This window comes from Leptonychotes weddellii, chromosome 7 (genome assembly GCF_054177405.1).
Source record: "Leptonychotes weddellii isolate Sample4059 chromosome 7, ASM5417740v2, whole genome shotgun sequence".
In the NCBI taxonomy this organism is placed as follows: Eukaryota; Metazoa; Chordata; class Mammalia; order Carnivora; family Phocidae; genus Leptonychotes; species Leptonychotes weddellii.
This window is the reverse complement of record NC_138375.1, coordinates 14,269,027-14,291,309: the sequence shown is the minus strand read 5'-3', so window position 1 is coordinate 14,291,309 and position 22,283 is coordinate 14,269,027. Positions and strand designations below refer to the sequence as shown.

General features: G+C 34.5%; 1 protein-coding gene across 2 annotated transcripts in view; it reads left to right on the top strand.

Annotated features, from left to right (window-relative positions):
- The window catches only part of CDH18 (cadherin 18), a 403,581-nt gene that overhangs the window by 261,394 nt on the left and 119,904 nt on the right, over window positions 1-22,283 (top strand). The gene's annotated exons all lie outside the window — the stretch shown is intronic.

The following is a 22,283-nucleotide window of genomic DNA, read 5'->3' as shown; positions in this document are numbered from 1 at the left end:
TAAGTGAAACCATATGGCAATTGACATTCTCTGCTTGACTTATTTCACTTAGCATAATCTCCTCCAGTCCCATCCATGTTGATGTAAAAGTTGGGTATTCATCCTTTCTGATGGCTGAGTAATATTCCATTGTATATATGCACCACATCTTCTTTATCCACTCATCTGTTGTATAACTATAGAATTTAAAAGACAATTTGATTTGACTTGAAAATATGAACCTGATTTTTCTAAAAGACAGGTTGTGAAAATATTCTAAAAATATTTTAGGGGTGCCTGGGTGGCTCAGTCATTAAGTGTCTGCCTTTGGCTCAGGTCATGATCCCAGGGTCCTGGGATCGAGCCCCACATCGGGCTCTCTGCTCAGCGGGGAGCCTGCTTCTCCCTCTCCCACTCCCCCTGCTTATGTTCCCTCTCTGGCTGTGTTTCTCTCTGTCAAATAAATAAATAAAATCTTTAAAAAAAAAATTAAAAAAATATTTTAGAAGTTTATAATTATCAAATAAATATACCAGGCAAAAGAAATTTACTCATACTTGGTACTGTTTATTATTAGCAATTTTATCAGCAATCAGCAATTAACTTTATTAAAAGCAGTTGGTACTGTTTATTATCAGTATTAATAACTACCACCAGGGATGTCTTCCATATTCCAAAGAACTCCACACACAGTCTGTGTACTTTATATAAGTAAATATTACTGAAGGTGAGGAAAGTAAATACAATTGACCCTTGAACAATACTGGTATGCATGGGTTCACTTATATGAGGAATTTTTTTCAATTAATAGAATAGCGCTGTACATGCATTTTTTTCTTCCTTATGATTTTTAATAACATTTTCTTTTATAAAGGTTACTTTATTATAAGAATATATATAATACATATAATATATGAAATATATGTTAATTGATTATTTATGTTACCAGTACATTGTTAATTTCAGATGTAGGGTTCAATAATTCATGAGTTGCATATAACACCCAGTGCTCATCACATCACGTGCCCTCCTTAATGCCCATCACCTAGTTACCCCAGGACATGCACATGCTGTCATTGCTTGATGGGAAGAATAGTCTTTTAGTTCCTGTGCCACATATAAAAATCATCACATCCATATAAACAAAACAAATGTGGATGTTAAGTTGAGGCACAAGACAGTTGAATAAAGAACAGCAAAGAAATGTCTTTAATGCGGTGGAATAAGCATATATGAGTTTAGAAGTATTTGCAACAGTAGCTTCAATTTTGCATGAAGGAAATATTCTAGTAATCAGATAGACTAATGTAGATACAGAGCATCCTCAATTCTGCCATTTATCCCTGGATAGGGCTTTTACATTAATGATAAGAGTTGTACATTATCAGAGGCCCTCTTGCTCCAAATCTCAACTAGCCAGTGTACAGTCCCTCTGGGCACACTGCACACTTTTCTGTTAAGAATTAGAAAGGACAAACTCCTGCAGGCCTAATGGCTATACCTCACCTCACCCAAAGAATACCAGCTTCCCAGAGTGAGAATAATGATTTTCAGGTTGTTTCAAAACCCAATGCTCTTGAACATAGAGAGGATGTTTTACTGGATGAATGATACTTTGTTTCTTGATTGGAAATGCATTTAAAGCTGATTCAGCAAAACTATCTCTTAGATCCATTGTTTGCAACTTTATAATATTTAAAAGACATTGAAAAATTAAAATTTCTTTAGAGACCATGGATTACAAATATCTAAACATATATGTTAAAACTAATTGATAAATAGTTTTATTATAAATTCCCCAATGTATTTAAAATAATGTCTTAATATTATTTTTTAAGAGTGTAAGAGTACCTTTTAAGGCTTTTATATGATAACATTGGCAAGCAGTACCATGTCTTGATTGTAGGATTCATTTTTCAAAGTTATATTTGGAGAGTTCATGCTATTGGAACACTGGCATCTTTTTTCTTTCTTCTACACATAATACAGATTAATTTATTTTTAAAGTTATTTTGAATGATTATTTCTAATTACAGGTTATCATTTTTTCTTTTTCGATACATTCTTTCTCAAGTAAAAAGCTCATAGATATACATATAGATTTTGATCTAATTAGGTAGCAAACTGTATATTAATGGCACAAGGAAGTACAGGTTTAATTAAATTCTCACCTAGCTTTTATACATTTTACTAAAAAAAAGTGGTTATTGCTGTCATAACCTTGACCTTTAATACCTTACATATTCTGCAAGCCCCAAGACCAATGACAATTTCATCAAACCTCAAGATATTTAGTTGTTCTGCCTGGTCATCTTCATACCATGCTGTTTCTATTTCTATTATCATAATCATTTTAGCCCTACTGCTATTAGGTAATTGTATGAATAAATTGTTATTCTCTGCTGACACACTCAACAACACACACACACACACACAAACATACACACACACAGGTTATACTGGCATCCATCTTTTGCCCAGCTTTATTGAGATATCATTGATATATAACATTGCATAAAGTTTAAGGTACCCAATGTGATGATTTGATGCACATATATATTGAGAAATAATTACCATGGCAGGGTTATTGAATACTTCTGTCATCTCACATAATTATCAATTCTCTTTTGTGGTGAGAACATGCAAAATCTACTGTCTTGGCAACACTTAAGTATGTAAATCTGTATTGTTAACTATAGTCATCATGCTGTACATTAGATTCCCAGACTTATTAATCATAGAACTGAATTTTGTACCCTTTGACTGACATCTCCCCATTTCTCCCCTCCCCATCTTCTAGAAACCACTGTTCTACTCTCTGTTTCTATGAGTTTGGTTCTTTTGGATTCTGCATATAATTTATATCATAGAGCATTTGTCCTTATCTGGCTTTATCTGGCTTATTTCACTTAGCATAATGTCCTCAAGGTTCATCCATATTGTTACAAATGCCAGGATTTCCTTTTTTCTCATGACTAAATAATACTCCATTGTGTATATACACTACATCTTCTTTAACCATTCATCTGCTGATGGACACATAGGTTGTTTCCATATCTTGGCTATTGTGAACAATACTGCAGTAAACATGGAAGTGCAGATATCACTCTTGAGATCCCAATTTCATTCCCTCTGGATATATACCCAGAAGTGGAATTACTGGATTATATAGTAGTTCTGTATTTTAATTTGCAGATGAACTTCCATACTCTTTTCCATAGTGACTATACATTCTACCAACAATGCATAAGGATTCCCTTTTCTCCACATCCACACCAGTACTTGTTATCTCTTGTCTTTTTAGTGATAGCCATTTTAGTAGTTTGTGAATGTGAAATGATATGTTACCATGTTTTGATTTGCATTTTTTGTTGATTAATGACGTTGAGCATCTTTTCACATACCTGTTGACCATTTTTATCTTGTCTTTGGAAAAAATGTCAATACAGTTCCTCTAGCCATTTTTGAATATAATTGTTTGTTTTTGAGGTTTATTAGCTATTGAATTGTATAAATTTCTTAATATCTGGCATAACAACCCCTTATCAAATATATGATTTGCAAATATTTTCTCCCATTCTCTAGGTTAGCTTTTCATTTTGTTGGCTATTTCTTTCTCTATGTGGAAGCTTTTAATTTCTATGTAATCCCACTTAGTAATTTTTGATATTGTTGCTTGTGCTTTTGATATCATATCCAAAAAAAAAAAATGTTGTGAAGATCAATAGCAAGAATATTTTTCCCATATTTTCGTCAAGGAATTTTATGGCTTCAAGTCTTATGTTTAATTTTTACCCATTTCAAATTAATTGTTGTGAATGGTGTAAGCTAGGGGTTCTATTTTACCATTCTGCATATGATTAAGTAGTTTCTCCAGTACCATTTAGTGAAGAGACTATCCTTTCCCCATTAAGCATTCTTGGCTTCCCTGTCAAATATTAGTTGACCTTTCATGCAAGGGTTTTTTTCTGGGATCTTGATTCTGTTCCATTGGTCAATGTGTCTATTTTTATGTCAGTACAATACTGTTTTGATTACTATAGTTTTGTAATATAGTTTTATGAGGAAGTGTGATGCTTCCAGCTTTGTTTTTCTTTCTCAGGATTGCTTTGACTATTAGGGTTTTTGTTGCGTTGATGTGAATGTTAGGATTGTTTTTCCTATTTCTATGAAAAATGATATTGGAAATTTGATAGTGAATGCATTGAATCTATAGATAGCTTTGGGTAATATGGACATTTTAACAGTATTAATTTTTCCAGTACATGAACACAGAAACAGAATATCTTTCCATTGGTTTGTGTCCTCTTCAATTTCTGTCATCACTATTTACACTTGTCAGTTTACAGATCTTTCACATCCTTGGTTAAATTTATTTATAAGTACTTTAATATTTTTATACTATTGTGAATGGGATTGTTTTCTTTATGTCCTTTTCAGATATTTTGTTTTTAGTGTATAGAAATGCAACTGATTTCTATATGTTAGTTTTATAAACTGCAACTTTACTGAATTTGTTGGTTAATTCTAATAGGTTTTTTTTTTAAGATTTTATTTATTTATTAGAGAGAGAGAGAGAGAGAACAAGCAGGGGGAGTGGCAGGCAGAGGCAGAGGGAGAAGCAGGCTCCCCGCTGAGTAGGGAGCCTGATGCGGGGCTCGATCCCAGGACCCTGGGATCATGACCTGAGCCGAAGGCAGTTACTTAACCAACTGACCCACCCAGGTGCCCCTTTAGTGAAGTCTTCAGGATTTCTTTTTTTAGTGAAGTCTTTAGGATTTCCCTATCATCTCTATACAAATACGATTTTACATCTTCCTTATGAAATTGGGTGCATTTTATTTATTTTCCTTGACTTATAGCTCTGGGTAAGACTTCCAGTACTATGTTAAATAAAAGTGGTAAAAGTGGGTATCCTCATCTTGTTCCTGATCTTAGAGGAAAAGCATTTACCCCTTAACCATTGAGTATGTGTTATGGGATTATCAAATAGCCTTATGTTGAGGTAAATTCTTTTTCTACCCAGTGTGTTAAGAGTTTTTAACATGAAAGGATGCCATATTTTTTTTTAATTTTTTTTTTAAAGATTTTATTTATTTATTTGAGACAGAAAGAATGAGAGAGAGAGAGAGCACATGAGAGGGGGGAGGATCAGAGGGAGAAGCAGGCTCCCTGCCGAGCAGGGAGCCCGATGCGGGACTCGATCCAGGGACTCCAGGATCATGACCTGAGCCGAAGGCAGTTGCTTAACCAACTGAGCCACCCAGGCGCCCGAAAGGATGCCATATTTTATAAATTGTTTTTTTATACATCTACCAAGATGACTGTATTATTTTTAACTGCCTATTAATGTGATATATCACATTTATTGATTTGTGTATGTTGAACCATCCTTGTATTACAGGAATAAATCCCACTTAAGTATTGTGTATGATCCTTTTAATGTGCTGTGAGATTTGATTTGCTAATACTTTGTTGAAATATTTGTAAAATATTTTGCATCTACATTTATCAGGGATGTTGACCTGTGGTTTTTCTTTCCTGTAGTATCCTCATCTGGCTTTTGTATCAGAGTAATACTGGTCTTGTAACATGAGTTTTGGAGTATTCTCTCCTCTCCAACTATTTGGAAGAGTTTGAGAATGATTGAAATTAATTATTTAAATATTTGATAGAATTCACCAGGGAAACTATCTAGAGCTTCTTCTTCTTCCTCTTCTTCTTCTTCTTTTTTTATTTTTTTTAAAGTAGGCTCAATACTGGCCATGGAGCCCACACAGGTCTTACACTCATGACTCTGAGATCAAGACCTGAACTGAGATCAAAAGTCAGATAATTAATGGACTGAGACACCCAGCGCCCCTGTATTTTCTTAATGTACATGTTTATCACTTCTATTTTAGAACTATTTTAATGCATTCCATAAATTTTGGTATGGTCATCTTTGTTTCAAGATATTTTTTATTATAATTTCTCTTTTTATTTCTTCTTTGACCCATTGGTTTTTCAGGAGTGTGTTACTTAGTTTCCACATATTTATAAATTTTCCTGTTTCCCTCTTGCTATTAATTGCTAATTTTATACCATTTTGGTAGGGAAAGATACTTGGTATGATTTTAATACTCTCAAATTTGCTAAGACTTATTTTGTGACCTATCACATAACTTATCCTGGAGAATGCTCTATGTGTGCTTGAGAATAATGTGTATTCTGCTGCTGTTGGATAGAATGTTTTTATATGTCAGGTTCATTTGGTCTACAGTATAGCTCAAGTCCAATATTTCTTTATTGATTTCCTGTCTGGATGATTTATCCATTGTTGAAAGTGGGGTACTGAAGTCTGCTACTATGATCACATCATATGGTTCTCCCTTATATCTGTTAGTATTTTCTAGTATATTTCTAGTATGTTCAGACATTGGGTACATACATATGATTATTATATCTTCTTGATGAATTGACCACTTTATAATTATATGATAACCTTCTTTTTTTCTCATTACCATTTTTAGCTTAAAGTCTACTTTTTCTTATGCAAGTATAGCTACCCCTGCTCTCCTTTGGTTTCCTTCTTCATGAAATATCTATTTCCTTCTTTTCACCTTGAGCCTATGTATGTCCTTAAAACTGGAGTGAGTCTCTTATAGGTGGCATATAGCTTGATCTTTCTTTTCTTTTCTTTTCTTTTTTCTCCTTTCCTTTCTTTTCTTTTCTCCCATTTAGCCACTCTATGCCTTTTAATTAGAGAATTTAATTCATTTACATTAAAAGTTATTATTAAATGTAAGAACTGATTAATGCCATCTTATTGTTTTGGGGATGTTTTGTAATTAACATCCCCTTTCTCCCTCTCTGCCTTCCTTTGTGAATTGATGATTTTTTGGTGGTATGCTTTGATTCCTTTTTCTCTGTCTCATGTGCATCTATTGGAGGTTTTTGCTTTGTGGTTACTATAAGGCTTACATAAAATATCTATTGATATAATGCTGATACAAATTAACTTTGATCATATGCAAAATCAATACCATTTTTCTCCCCCTTTTATGTTTTGATGTCACAGTGTACCTGTTTTTGTATTGTGTATTCATTAATACAATAACACTCCCTGAGCAGGGAGACTGATGCTGGGCTCAATCCCAGGACCCTGGGATCATGACCTGAGCTGAAGGCAGATGCTTAACCAACTCAGCTACCCAGGCACCCCTATAGTTATTTTTAAGATATTTGTCTTCTAACATTTATATTAAAGTTAAGTCTTTAGCACTCCAGCATATTACTGTATTCAAGTGCTCTGAAGTTGATGGTGTACTTACCTTTATCAATATGCTATTTTCATGTCACTAATTAGTATCCTTTCATTCCAGCTTGAAGTACTTCTCTCAGCATTTCTTGTGAGGCAGGTCTGGTGATGATGAAATCCCTCAGCTTTTTTTTTTTTTTTTTCCTGGTAAAGGTCCTATCTTCTCTTCTTTTTTGAAGTACAGCTTTGCCAGATAGAATATTCTTGGTTGGCAGGATTTTTTCTTTCAGCACTTTGAATATATCACCCCATTCTTCCCTGAACTGTATGAATCTGCTGAGAAATATGCTGATAGCCTAAAAAAGTTGATCTCTTTAACTTTTTTTTTGTTTGTCTTTAATTTTTAGCAGTTTTATTATAATCTGGCTTGGAGGAAATCTCTTTAGGTTACATTTGTTTCATGACCTAGGACCTTTATGAACTTGGATATGCAAATCTCTCTATAGATTTGAGAAGATCTCAGCCATTATTTAAATATGTTTTCTGTACTTACTCCCTCTCTTTTTCTACTCCAGTAATTTTATGATTGTTTCTTTTGATGTTACACCATACATCACAAAGGATTTCTTCACACTTTCATTCTTTTTTCTTCGTTCTTTTCTGACAGGATAATTTCAAAATTTCTGACTTCTAATTCACAGATTTTTTTTTTATTCTTGATACATTCTGCTGTTGATTTTCTCTCTTGCATTTTTCATTTCATTTATTGTATTCTTCCACTCCACAATGTGTTAATTTTCATGATTTCTATGTCTTTGTTAAATCTCTTATTTTGTTCATGTATTGTTTTCCTGATTTCACACATTGTTTTTCTATAATTTCTTGTAGCTAATTTAACTTGTTTAAAGCAACTATTTTGAGTTCTTTATTGGGTAAATTACAGATCTCTATGTCTTTGGGGCCAACTATTGGAAGATTATTGTGATCCTTTGGTAGTGCAATGTTTCCTTGATTTTCCAAATTTCTTGAAGTCTTGGGATGGTGTCTTTGCATTTGCAATATAATTACTTCCTCCAGTCTTTACTGACTAACCTTAGCAGAGAATTACCCTCTGTTAGCCGTACTAGAGATTCTGAGACTTTCTTGGCCCTTCTGTGGATATGCATGCTTCACGCATCTTGGTCCCTCTTATGATAGATTTCTTGAATTTGTATCCTTCTCTTGATCCTGCAATATATCAGGCCAACTGCTGACAGCCTACCTTTGCTTTCCCAAGGGTAAGCTAAAGCTCAGGTTTGTGGTTTCTTTGTGGTCCACAGATTTAGGGCTGGTTTTATACATGTTCTCACTAAGTATCTGCCTAAACTTACTCTCTCTACCTCTGTGAACATACATAGAGAACTGGGCACAGTGTGGGGGAGTATTAGGATGAGACGTATATAGTACTGGGGGTACCTGTGGGTCATTTGAGGGAATCTGAAGGTAATATATCCCAAGTGGCTCATAGGCCAGCTTCTTGATGGAGTCTGTGATGCATTTAGTAGGATCTGCATCCCTTTAATGTTCTCCCATAGTTCCATTTGCTGCTCTCCCAGACTCTTCCACCTGCTCACTGTGTGCTGGGAAGTCAGGCACTCACTCACATGCTCTCACTTTCCCTCATGGGAAAATCACAGATTGAGAAGATCTCATATGAAACTGAGTTGCGCCGCCTTGGAACAAGTGCGACTTGGGTAAAGTCAGACTGTTCTTACCCTCTTCAAACTGTCTAAATTCATAGTTTTTTGTAGTTGTTGTTGTTGTTTTTTTGTTTTGTTTTTGTTTTTCTTCCAATGGTATGGGAACTTCTGTGCTGGAAATCTGGACTTCCACAAAGACTCTCTCACCTGTGGGTAATTGTCTAAAATAGTATTTCCAGGGGCTCCTAGACAGTGGCTGACAGGGGCTGAAGCTACTCATGGGCTACTGCATGGTTCACAGCTGTGACTGAGGTCTGCAGGCCAGTCACCCAATGCATGAGTAGGTGTCACTCCTCCCACGTCCCTTGGTGTATGGTGCTAAGTCCCACAGCTCCCAGAGATACTTTTGTCCATGGATGAAAGCCAAACCATTGTTGTTGAGGGGGATTACTGAAAATGACGCCTTATTCAGCCATGTTGCTGATGTCATTCTAGCTTCTATGTTAAATTTAGACATTAGTGTTTTACTTGGAATCTAACCTAGAACTAGATACTCTATAATACTTTACAAAAGTTAATGCCATTTGTTATTCTATGTACAGATGTCAAAGGAGTGGGCAGCATAAATGCTATATATTTGTCAGCAGACATTTAGTATTTTTCGTATTTCTTCAGTTTCTGTATTTGTTTGAGTGCTTGTTTCTTTTCTTCTTTGGTAACCTTTGGTCACTCCCACCTGGCATTTTATGTATTTATATATATTTTAGCAACATCTAATTCAGTTAAAATAATCTCGTAAATTCATATGGTGCTCAAAAGGAGGAAAAAATGTATTTGTATAGTCGGCCCAATAGAACTTGTTTAAATCTAGGGTTGTTTGGTTGATTGAAAATGGTCTTAGTTTGATTTCAAAATATCTTCTCTATTAAAAGTTTATATTTTAAGACAAAGTTTATTAAAAGAATTGAAATGTTGATTCTGAATTTGTTCAACTCAATTAAAGAAAAAGACAAAAATGGTTATCACTAGATTTTGGGAGATCTAATAAAATAAAATTGAAGATGATAAGATATACTGACAGTAATTCCAGTTAAAATGTTAGAAAGAGTTGCCTTTTTTTTTTAACGTGCTCAGAAAAAAATAGTTACCCAGAAATAAATTTCCTGCATACCTGCATGGAAGGTAACTCTAAGGGAAATTGCATTCCTGATGACTATGCCTGAGTATACTTCACAGCCAGAGTTTCAATGACTAAAGACCTTATATTAGTGACAGGAGAAATTTGTCAGTTAAAAAAAAAAAGAAAGAAAAGTGAGTAGACTAAAAGTATCTCTTGTCTCATGCTTCCTCTATGTATAGGAAGAATCAATTTGCTTTCATCTTAATCCCAAATAGAAGGAGCAATTGACTTTGGGGAAACCCTGTAAAATTTATTGCTGACAGCATGTTAGAGAGTACTTTCTAAGGATGACAGAACACATGAATTGATTTTGCTTCCAGTGACACCAGGATAACTGATTCTCTCAATGATGTAGCATAGCTCTGGGGTTTGTTGTCACTTCTTCCTGCAGTTTGAAAGGTTTATATCAAACATGTGGGAGGACAATTTGGAAGGAGATATCCAATCTGGTGCTTAATTAGTATGATGTATCCAACTGCTATTGCCTGTATTTAGATAATATACAGAGTTAGTCTACTAAATATATAAGAAAGAAAATGTTGGCTTAAATATAATAGCAGTATTTAAACATTAGCAAATATTGAATGGACAAAATAATGTATTTATTCTGCAAATATTAATTAAAGTCAATTTTAATAAAAGACATAATTTAGGAAAAATATTCTCTTATTAAATGATATTGTATTCCCTTGTACCTCAACTTTACCGTGGATAACATACAAATGCGTTTATTTATTTTTTATTTTTTTAAAGATTTTATTTATTTATTTGACAGAGAGAGAGACAGTGAGAGAGGGAACACAAGCAGGGGGAGTGGGAGAGGGAGAAGCAGGCTTCCCGTGGAACAGGGAGCCCAATGCAGGGCTCAATCCCAGGACCCTGGGATCATGACCTGAGCCGAAGGCAGACACTTAACGACTGAGCCACCCAGGCGCCCCACAAATGCATTTAATTATCAAATACAGTAGTTGACTTTAGACTACTAAATGAAATTTCTTTTGGGTAGACAATATTGATATCTTGTTACCTTCATGGAGTGTGTATGTACAGACATATGCGCATATACATTTATACATAGACATGGTATGGTTACTTATACAGATACATATGTCTATGTGTATTATGTTATATTATTATTTGTTGAAACCTATACACATATACATTCACATACATTTAGATATGCACATGTACATATAATTAATTTCATATATGCATATATGCTTTACATATTATAAAAGTACTTTCAAATACCTATGATATAGGCAGGGATGTTTTTAGTTATATAATACAAGAGAAGGAACAGAATATTATAAATATATATATATTTTTAAGATTTTGTTTATTTATTTGACAGAGAGAGACACAGTGAGAGAGGGAACACAAGCAGGGGGAGTGGGGGAGGGAGAAGCAGGCTTCCTGCTGAGCAGGGAGCCCGATGTGGGGCTCCATCTCAGGACCCTGGGATCCTGACCTGAGCCGAAGGCAGACGCTTAATGACTGAGCCACCCAGGCACCCAAAAACTATATTTTAATCATTTGCTTTCATCAACATGTGAATTTAATAAAAATGTTAAAAGATTAATAAAATTTAAGTAATGAAATTGATGGTAAATCCTAACAACCAAATAAACGGCTGAAATCTTTTACTTTATGAAAAACTGTATAAAATGTTAATAGCATGAATAGCATGATAGCTATGATTCAGGAAGTGCTTACTTAAATCTCAGGTAAGTTTTATAACCTTACAAAGAACTTTATATAAATTATCAAACCTCAAAATAAAAACCTCTTATTTTTTACTTTTCCATTCCCTGAGGAAACTGCTTTTCTGAGGTGTTAAGTGAACTCACAGAGATAAAGAGAGAGCAAGACAAAGAGCTACCCCTATTTCTGTCTGATTCTGAAATTCTTGCCGTTAACTTCTAGGTTTTACAAAATAATCCTAATCACCCACAATTCTTGTTTTTATTGTATCTTCTTATCATAGGCTTTTATCCCCTCAAATAAAAACAGAAATGCAGATTGATGCTTTTAACTTATTAGTTCCTCAATGTGATCATGGTGCTCCTCATCATAGATTATGGAAGCACACAAAGTTTTACCTTATAATTTGAGTGAGGCTCACACAGAATTGCCATTTTGGACAGATTTTTAGCTGAAATTCTGTCTCTGGTTTAAGTTTTCTTATTCTCTCTCAGCACCCTGACACTTTTTTTGAAAGAAGTTGAGTTTTTGTGCAGCTGCTACTGATGGGGTGTTCTGACCTCTAAACAATCACGATGCTGTCACAGAGGGCCATATCTTATGTCCTGATATTTTTAATGATTTTTTTTAAGAACTGCATATACAACTAGCTATGGGAAAATGTCTTTGACAAGAAGTTCTATTGAAATGTTTTTTTCTTTTAAACCAGAGATATTTTCTGGCAACTTTATTCCTACAATATTTTCTGGAAAATATTGGCCTTCATGTATTCATTCTTCCCACATTGATTTAGAAAGCATATAATAATACAAGGATAACGTAAAAGGGCGCTTCCATATTTGTTAGTGTTAATTTTTAGTTAATCTTAGTTGGAAGACTCTTTTTGTTTTACAGTTACAAACATATTGCTAAGCAAAGGCTTATCTATGTGGCTATGCAAAAATTTCTAAGAAGCTGCTTTAGTGTTAGTATTTACTATGTGAAATTTTTAAGGTGTAAGTTAGAACAAGTGGTTTATAGATTTGCTTGTCATGTGTATTTCTTCCTGCCATAATTGAAAACTCTTGAGGAAATTTGTAGATAAGGAAATATCTGGAGGGCAAATAGTAAATTATTGTGAATTCTTGACTTTGCTTCTGCCATAAAACTATCTTGCTGAAAAAGTAAGTAAAATATGCAAATGCATCAAGAATATATAACTAGAGTCACCAAATAAGGCAAATCTTTTTATTACATTTAAATATATATTTTTCTAACTTAAAAAAGAAATCCCCCATGTACAAAATGTAATTTATTGTGAAGATTAAGAGAGAAGGAGAATATTTGAAGTCATTAAACTGGAAGTGTTATAATGTTGGCTCAAAACAAAGATTTTTTTCTTTAGGATCCTGTAAGTCCCCTTTAACATATGGAAATTCTTTTGGAGAATTCCTTTATCTCTACCCACCATCCCCCCCCACCCCAACTTACAGTATGTAATGAATCACTTCTCAAAGTGCAACTCTTTCTACCCATGGATCTGATCCCTGTGCTTTAATGAAAGCACCTTTTTGCATCAGTAACAACAACAACCCCCTAAGGTTTTTTTTTCCTTTAATTATTAAAATGATGAATAAAAGTGACACCTGATTATAAAATAATTTATCATCAAAGTTAGAGATTTCTTTTCTTTATTATTTATAAGAATGTACACCAGATAAAGAGATTTCATGTACACATGATGTGAGCATCAATAGAATAGCTAAGGGGTAAAAGAGGAAAGAGGAAGATTTAATTAGGCAGAGATGTATTTGGTTCAAAAGCTGAATCTGAAAAGAAACAACAAACAAACAAAATGTAAAAATTAATTGGTAATATCTACTTAACAGATATTCCAGAATGTCTCATCTGACTTCTTCCCTTTATAATTAAGACACTAAATGTACAAGGCATTCAGCTGAGGTATGTTTAAATCTGGTTCTAGAATCCAAGACTCTATGTGAATGGATAGTTTGAAAGTTCTGTCAGCAAGTTTCTTTAGAACACATCACATTTCCCTCTCTGAACATAATAATAATCATAAGTAAATAAAAAATAAATAAATAAAAGACATTACATCATCCTTTTCTGCCTGCACAGCTCTGTTTTCATCTAACAAGAGTAGTTTATTGATTTTCTCAACTTTCTTATACTGATAAGTGAAACTAAGGTTCTCAGACATGTGGGATGGACCCCCCAGTCTCCTGTATGTTGTATCATCATCAACAGAAAACTAGAAAAAGAGAAACCAGGAACAGAGCAAGTCCTGTATGATCAATCTGTGGCTTGGCTGACTTGGCCTAGGTTTTCAGGCACACTAACCTCCAATTTCCTGGACCTGTTCCCTTAGTAAGTATTGCTGCAGAGAGGAGATTGCTGCTTCTAAATTACCTTTGCCTGCTTGGGTCTGGCCTTTGGGACCCACTACAAAGCCATCCTTAAATTCCATCTATCTCTATTGCTTAAGGGATTCAAAATTTTGCATTTCTTGCCCTTAAATTAGGAATGTCAGTAAGAACCATAACTCCTCTAACTTTATCTCGTGAGACCACATTTCTTTCCTGGGGAGGTGGGTTATAAATATACCCAAATCTGCAATTAGCCGAAATTAAAAACAAACAAAACAAAAACAAAAAAAACTTGCATCAATGTTTTTCAATAACTCCCTTTTATTCTCATTCTCAACTAAGAGCATTTTTAAATTTTTTATTGAATTTTTATTTTAGTTTTCTTAATCTTGAACTTTTTAATAAGGATTTATTTTGATTCCAATTGGTTAACATCTAGTGCTATATTAGTTCAGGTGTACAATATAGAAATTCAACAATTCCATACATCACCCAGTGCTCATCAGGACAAGCGCCCTCCTTAATCCCCATCACCTAGTTCACCCGTCCCACCACTCACCTCCCCTCTAGTAACCATCAATTTGTTCTGTATAGTAAAGAGTTTGTTTTTTGGTTTGCATCTCTCTCTCTCTCCCTCTCTTTTTTTTTTATTTGCTCATTTGTTTTTTCTTAAATTCCACATATGAGTGAAATCATATGGTATTTGTCTTTTTTTTAACTGACATTTTACTTAGCATTATAGTTTCTAGTTCCATCCATGTTGTAAATGACAAGACTTCATTCTTTTTATGGCTGAGTAATATTCCATTGTATATATGTACCACTTTTTTATCCATTCATCTATCCATGGACACTTGGGCTGCTTCCGTATCTTGGCTATTATAGATAATGCTGCTATGAACATAGGGGTGCATGTATCCCTTTGAATCAGTATTTTTGTATTCTTTGGGTAAATACCCAATGGTATGGTCCCTGGATCATAGGGTATTTCTATTTTTAACTTTTGAGGAGCCTCCATTCTGTTTTCTAGAGTGATTGCACCAATTTACATTCCCACCAAAGTGCATGAGATTTCCCCTTTCTTCATATCTTCACCAAAACTTGTTAACTAAGAGCATTTTGGATCTGAAAATCCAGTATCTTCTAGTCAGAAAGTTTTCTCCTTTACCTGATCCTCATCCATCTTTTCTTCTTCCCCTTCTATCTTTGAACATGGCATGTTCTATATTTTATCACCTTTAATGATTTTTTCATTTATAAAATAATGAAAAATTTCCCCTATATCAACTTTTCTCTTTTATTCTGTGCTTTTTAAAACTCTTCTCTATGTTTCAACATTTTTTACATCATTTATTTAATTTGGATTTTTCAGTACTGATGCTGTAGTTTATTGCTTTTAGATTTTTAATTTTTTAAAGATTTATTATTTTTGAAAGAGAGAGCAAGCAAGTGGGGGGAGGGGCAGGGGGAGAGGGAGAGAGAGAATCCCAAAGCAGACTCCTCACTGAGCACAAAGACCAACACTGGGCTCCATTCCAAGACCCCGAGATCATGACCTGAACTGAAACCAAGAGTCGGATACTTGACTGACAGAGCCACCCAGGTGCCCCAATTTGTAATTTACTTTAGATTCAGTAATTAATTTTGTGTTTTTGAATTGCATTTTTCTTCATACAAACCATATTTTAATTTGTATTCCAGTCTTATTCATCTTCGCAAACGACAAGTCTGTTCTTCTGGTTCTTCGGGACAAAAACAAACAAACAAAATAACGAAACAAAAAAATAGCCAAACAAATAAAATATCATTCTGAGTTTTTCCCTTCTCCCATACCTTGCAGCCAATCCACCAGCAAATCTCACAAACTCTACCTTCATTATATACCCTCAATTCAATTACTTCATTTCCCCTCTATTTCTACTACGGACGTACCTCAAAGATATTGCAGGTTCAGTTCCGGACCATTGCAGTGAAGCAAGTTGATGAATTTTTTTGGTTTCCTCATATATACTATACTGTAGTCTATTAAGTATACAGTAGCATTATGTTTAAAAAATGCAATGTATATGCATTAATTAAAAATACTTGATTGCTAAAGAAAATGCTAATCATCACCTGAGCTTTCAGGGAGTTATAATCTTTTTATTGGTGGCAGGTCTTGACTTGACTTATTGAGTGCTGACTGACCATGGTGATGGTTGCTGAAGGTCTGGGTGGCTGTGGCAATTTCTTAAAATAAGACAACAGTTTTTCTTCATATAGCCTATTGATTACATTTTTAAATGACAGTTGAACTAGATAACATTTATTGAATAGTTATCACATTCAAGCACTGTTCTTTTTTTTTTTTTAAGATTTTATTTATTTATTTGAGAGAGAGAATGAGATAGAGAGAGAGAGCATGAGAGGGGGTAGGGTCAGAGAGAGAAGCAGACTCCCTGCTAAGCAGGGAGCCCGATGTGGGACTCGATCCCGGGACTCCAGGATCATGACCTGAGCCGAAGGCAGTGGCTTAACCAACTGAGCCACCCAGGCGCCCCAAGCACTGTTCCAAGTATTTCCAGTTTCACCTCATTTTAGCCTCTTGGTAATAGAATGGAGAAGGTACTGCTATTACCTGGATTTTACATCTCAGGAAAATGAAGTTCAAAGAGGTTAAGTAATTTTAGGGGAGAGGTGTGCCTGGGTGACTCAGTTGGTTAAGCATCTGCCTTCTGCTCAGGTCATGATCCTGGGGTCCTGGGATTGAGACCCACGTTGGGCTCCCTGCTCCGCAGGGAGTCTGCTTCTCCTTCTCTCTCAGCCCCTCCCCCTGCTCCTGCTTGCTCTCTCTCACTCTCTTACATGCTCTCTGTCTTTCAAATAAATAAATAAAATCTTTAAAAAAAAAAAGTATTTTTTTTTCCAAAGAGGTTAAGTAGTTTAACCAAGTTCACAAAGGCTTAAGTAAAAGACCTGATCCAAACTTGGGCATTCTCATTTTAGAGAACAGATTCTTCATATGCTAAGCCAGCCTGAAATTGTCTCGAGTATATGGATGAGTTCTCTTTGGGGCTGTACACTCTTCATCTGAAAGCTGTTGAAATTGTTTGCCAAGATCAGAAGTTGGAAGCTGGTTTGATATAAACTGGTATTACTATGTTAGAGGTTCAGTAGCCTTAGGAAGCAAAGATACTACTGGGACCAGAGCAAACCTGAACAAAGGGAACAGATGTCCTATCATTTTTTTCCTTTTATTTTTTTTTCTTTATATTTTTGGTTTTGGCGTATTGTAATTTTTTGAAAGGATCCACATACAGAAAAACATTTTAGTGTCTGGCTTATTACAACTTCCATGGGATAATTTTATCCAAACTTCTTCCTAGCTATGACCCACAAAGTCAGAGAAGAACCTTGAACTCCTCTGCACGGGGAAGAAGGAACAGCAGTTCTAATGAGTTATCTGCTTCTGTTTATTGTTGCTTTGCTAGCTCTAGGCTTCCAGACACAGGTGATTCAGAATGATTTAGCAACACAGCACAAAAAACTGGTCTTGAACATATTGCTTTCATCTGTCTTACAGCACCTACTCATTAGAGTTTGTTGGTGAAGTAAAACTAAGACAGTGTTTATGTGTTTCCTGTGACACATAGGATTAGGAAAAATGTACACTTTATCCCTAAGATTTTTCCTATCATTTGGTTTTCAAGCTGCATTAAAGATTAATCACTAAAAGCTTATGTTGCTTGGATGGCACTTTTACAGTGGTGAGTAGATTTTCCCCTATTAGAACATTTCTTTGGTCAATTCAGTTGGACTCTAAGTGAGTGGTTTCCTCATTTTGCCTTCTTTTCCAAAAGCCAAAGCCAGTTATCACTTGCTCAAAATAAAATTTGGACCTAAATCAAGAAGCTGTGTATAACTTGGTCACTTACCTCTTATCAGTCAAGTCAGAAGGAAAGACAGTTTTAACTTGCATAGTTCATGCAAAATATTCAGTAAATCCTTAAATGCACTAAAGAAATGTTTGATCTACATGCAGTTACCACCGTAGTGTAATATTGACAGGAGACAGAATGGAGAGGAATGTCTTCCTATAAAATAAGGCAAAGGAGGAACAAATTAACAAATGGCCCACATGAGCTGCATAATAGAAGGTTTCTTTTAAATGACATTACAGTTAAGGTACAGGGTTTTATGAAAATGAAAATGTAGATTCAGAATTGGCAGGTCTGGGTTTGCATTTCCAGCAAGTTCCCAGGTGCTGCTGATGTTGTGACTCCAGGCACCACATTTTGCCTATAAAAGGTCTAAAAATTTTGGGAGAAACTATGGTGCTTCTGGTTAGTATGCTCTATGCCACATTAATGATCATCATGTCATTTATTAAGTTATTATTTCACTTAACAGGTGTTTACTGACAACTTGTTCTATGTGGGGCTATCACTAACGTGTTTGGTGCCTGTCAGCAAACAAAAGGGATCCATGTCAATGACCACCAGTATGACAGTCTAGTTGTCGGGGGCGGTGAAGAGAAGATAGACAGTACACAATAAAAACATAATAAAAATAAAATTACATCAAATAAAAAAAAAAGACATATGGATCAGGAGTGTGGAGACAAAGTTTGGTATTAAATAAAGCCTCAGGGTTAATATTGGCATTAATAGCATGCCCAATTTACAAGGAATAAAAACAATCTCCCTGGAAAAAAAAAAAATCTACCTGCAATTTGTAGATTTCCAAAAGCTTTATTTTAATTTTCCCCAGAGGAGCAAAACTCTATTAAGAGAGAGGCACAGATGGTTTTGATTCAGTCTTTTTCTCTCAGTTTTGCTTGAGAGGAGATGGTATTTATTCTGTCATTTCTGGCTGAAAGAGAAGAATTGCATTGCTTATAAAAGGTGAATCCATGGTCACGTAATTTAAAAAAAAAAATTCATGCTTGCAAATTGCAAATAGGAGTGGAGATTCAGCTAGAATACACATCATCCTGATTTTAGCTTTTTTTTTTTTTTTAGTGACTATGGTAATTCCACAAGTTTATGTAAATAGTTTTGTCTTTACAAATGAAATAGCTTGAATTTAATGTGTATTGATAACACATTTTGGAGATTGGAGATAGCAGTGTATATGAAAATTGCTAACCAAACATTTTAGAGGTAAATAATTAAAATTTAAATTATAAATACATTTCTCTCTCAAGATACATCATGTGAACTGAACAATTACAAAACATAGAAAATAAAGTAAAATACTTCCACTAAGAAGATCATTTGGATTAAAAAATAAGCATTCTTGGTTGGAAAAATGTTTGTGCATGGTTTTTGAACCATTAAGGAAGTGATTAATAAAAAAAGTGATTAATGTTTATTAATTAAGCCCCAGACCTAGTTGTAAAATCTGCACTTTATCATCCTTTTCTGTAGTGTTTATTGCCCTTAGTGAATCAGACTGTATAAAAATCAGGGGAGGGCTTTTTAACTCAGTAATTGAAAATCATCGATTGAGCCAGGTCTATTTCAGCAAATAGTGGTTTTATGGGTAATATGTCACAATTCATTGGCACTTTACTAAGAGAAAAATTCCTCTTTACTTTTAGGAAATTTTCCCTTGCTGCCATCACCTGTAATAAATACACATTTTGACTAAAAATTAATGGGAATGCTATTTTTCCTCTGCCAAAGCACATAAAAATGATTGTAACTCTTCAAGGCAATTATTTTGGAGAATTATATTCTGTAAAACCATGTTAAGCTTGTTAAACATATCTGTGAACTCCTCTTTCAAAATCATATTCAGAGATCATTTGTAATGCAAAACAAAACACTGAAGTAGATAAAAGATGGATACACACACACACACACACACACACAGCCTACTTTATAAGAATTTATACAATTTTTCTTCTTTTTTTGGCCCAAACATATCATAATCACCTAAATCACTTATTAATTAGATATAGTATCAAGTTACCACATACATTTCCAACATCAAATGCAACTTCCAAAGATGAAGGGCTGTATTATCAAGGGTTTGACAGACACTCAACTCTCATTTCTTGTGGTCTTCAGGGAGTGATTCCACACACACAAAAATAAATAAATAAATAAATAAATAAATAAATAAAAATAAAAATCACAATAGCAACACCTTTCACATGAAAATTAAACTGAGAGAAGACAATTTTTAGAGTTCCCATATGTATCTGCATATGTAAATTTCATTCTTAGGTAACCTGAAGAGAATCACCTAATGACCAAACATCAATACAGATTCTGATATACTTATGTCAAAAGAGTTGCCTACAGTAAAATATAAAGTGCTCTGGTAGCAATTCTGATTAGGTAGGCCTACAGATCTATGTAAGGACGTGCTAAATTTATCCATTTGCTCTGGAAAAACAAATCTGGTATGAGTAATCAGTAGAAAAATCACTGAACACTTTTTAGCTAATCCAGATGAGTTATTTGATATTTTGTACCTTTGTCCTCATCAACAAACTAGGAATAATATGTAAATATCCTGCCCTATCATCTCAGGGAGCCATTTTGAGTTGAAAATTAGATTATGTTTCAAAGCTTGGTAAACTTTAAACTACTAAACAAATTGTAAGAGCAATGTTCATCCAAGCATCTTCTTTGGGAGAATATTTCCCATAAACTGATTATATTATCTGGTCATCCTGACACATGATAATATAATAAAAACAGTAAGAACAATGTTAATTTTTGCCTCTGATTTTGCTTATGTTTTCCAGGCAGTTTTCTAAGTGCTTTGCACATGCCTTTTGTTTGTTTGTTTGTTTAAAGATTTTATTTATTTATCTGAGAGAGAGAGAGAAAGAGAGAGCACATGAGCAGGGGGAGGGGCACAGGGAGAGGGAGGAGCGGACTCCCCTCTGAGCAGGGAGCAGAATGTGGGGCTCAATCCCAGGACTATGAGATCATGACCTGAGCCAAAGACAGACGTTTAACCAACTGAGGCACCCAGGTGCCCTGCACATGCCTTTTTTTTAATCATTACAATAACCTTAGGGCAAGATAAGCACTCATGACCCACGTTTTCTAAAGGAGGAAACTAAGTCATAGAGAATTAATTTCTTTAAGGCCACATGGTTAAACAGTGAGAATAGGATTTGGACTCTATCTAGTCTGTCTTCAGAGTCCATTTCTTAACCAATACATTATTGTCCATACTGCCTAGACAGATTTCTAGTGTGGAAATGGAAAGAAGAGAAAACATTATCTTGCCCTATTAGACAGCAGTATTGTCATGTATCAAAATATAGTTACAAGCTCATTCTTTCACACATTATAAATAGTTCTGCAGAAATTGTGTAATATAATAATTTAGATGAGAGAAGACTTTTCCTTTAACTTAAATTCCTGCATACCATTACAAGAATACCTCAGGGAAAAGGGACTTGTCTTGAATTTGACCAATATTTCCAAGTTTAAGTTAAGAAGTTCCTAGAACAGTATAATTATATCCAGGGTCTTCTCATTTCTATCAGGGCCTACATGTTTTGGTAGCAGAAAATAATTTAAATATTAAATTGGAGGTAACCCACCCTTCAACACCTCATTCTCTAAATAAATTTTTAACACCATATTTAAAATAATCCAGATTGAACTCACATGGTTATGTAATGTTAATAAAAAAAAGTCATGCTATTTAATATGTGCATATCTGCTTCAGGACTGTTTTCTGTACCTCTTTGTATTCTGAGTGCTTAACAGGTGATAATGCAATCAGTGCTCACCAAATTGATTACTTCATTGAAGGAATTAACGGAATTATTTTGATGATTTGTAATTTGTTAGAATTTGGTTGTATTAACATGCAAAATGCAATTGGAGGAAATAGGCTGCATTTAATATCTGTTGACATATGGAGATGTGGCTGATATCTTTGCTTCATTATTAATTCTGTTTGATGGCAGGGCTGCAATGTAAAATTTGAAGGCAATATATAATCCTACTATAGAGTAAAGAGACATCACAGAGACTAGGATATATAGGAATTTTTCTAATATGCTTTAGAGTGAGGACCTAGGTAAGTACACTGGAGACCAATTATTGCAGTATAGATGAATACACTGCACTGGCCAGTACTTAAGACATCACTGTGTTCTTTTACTTAGAGGCCGCCAG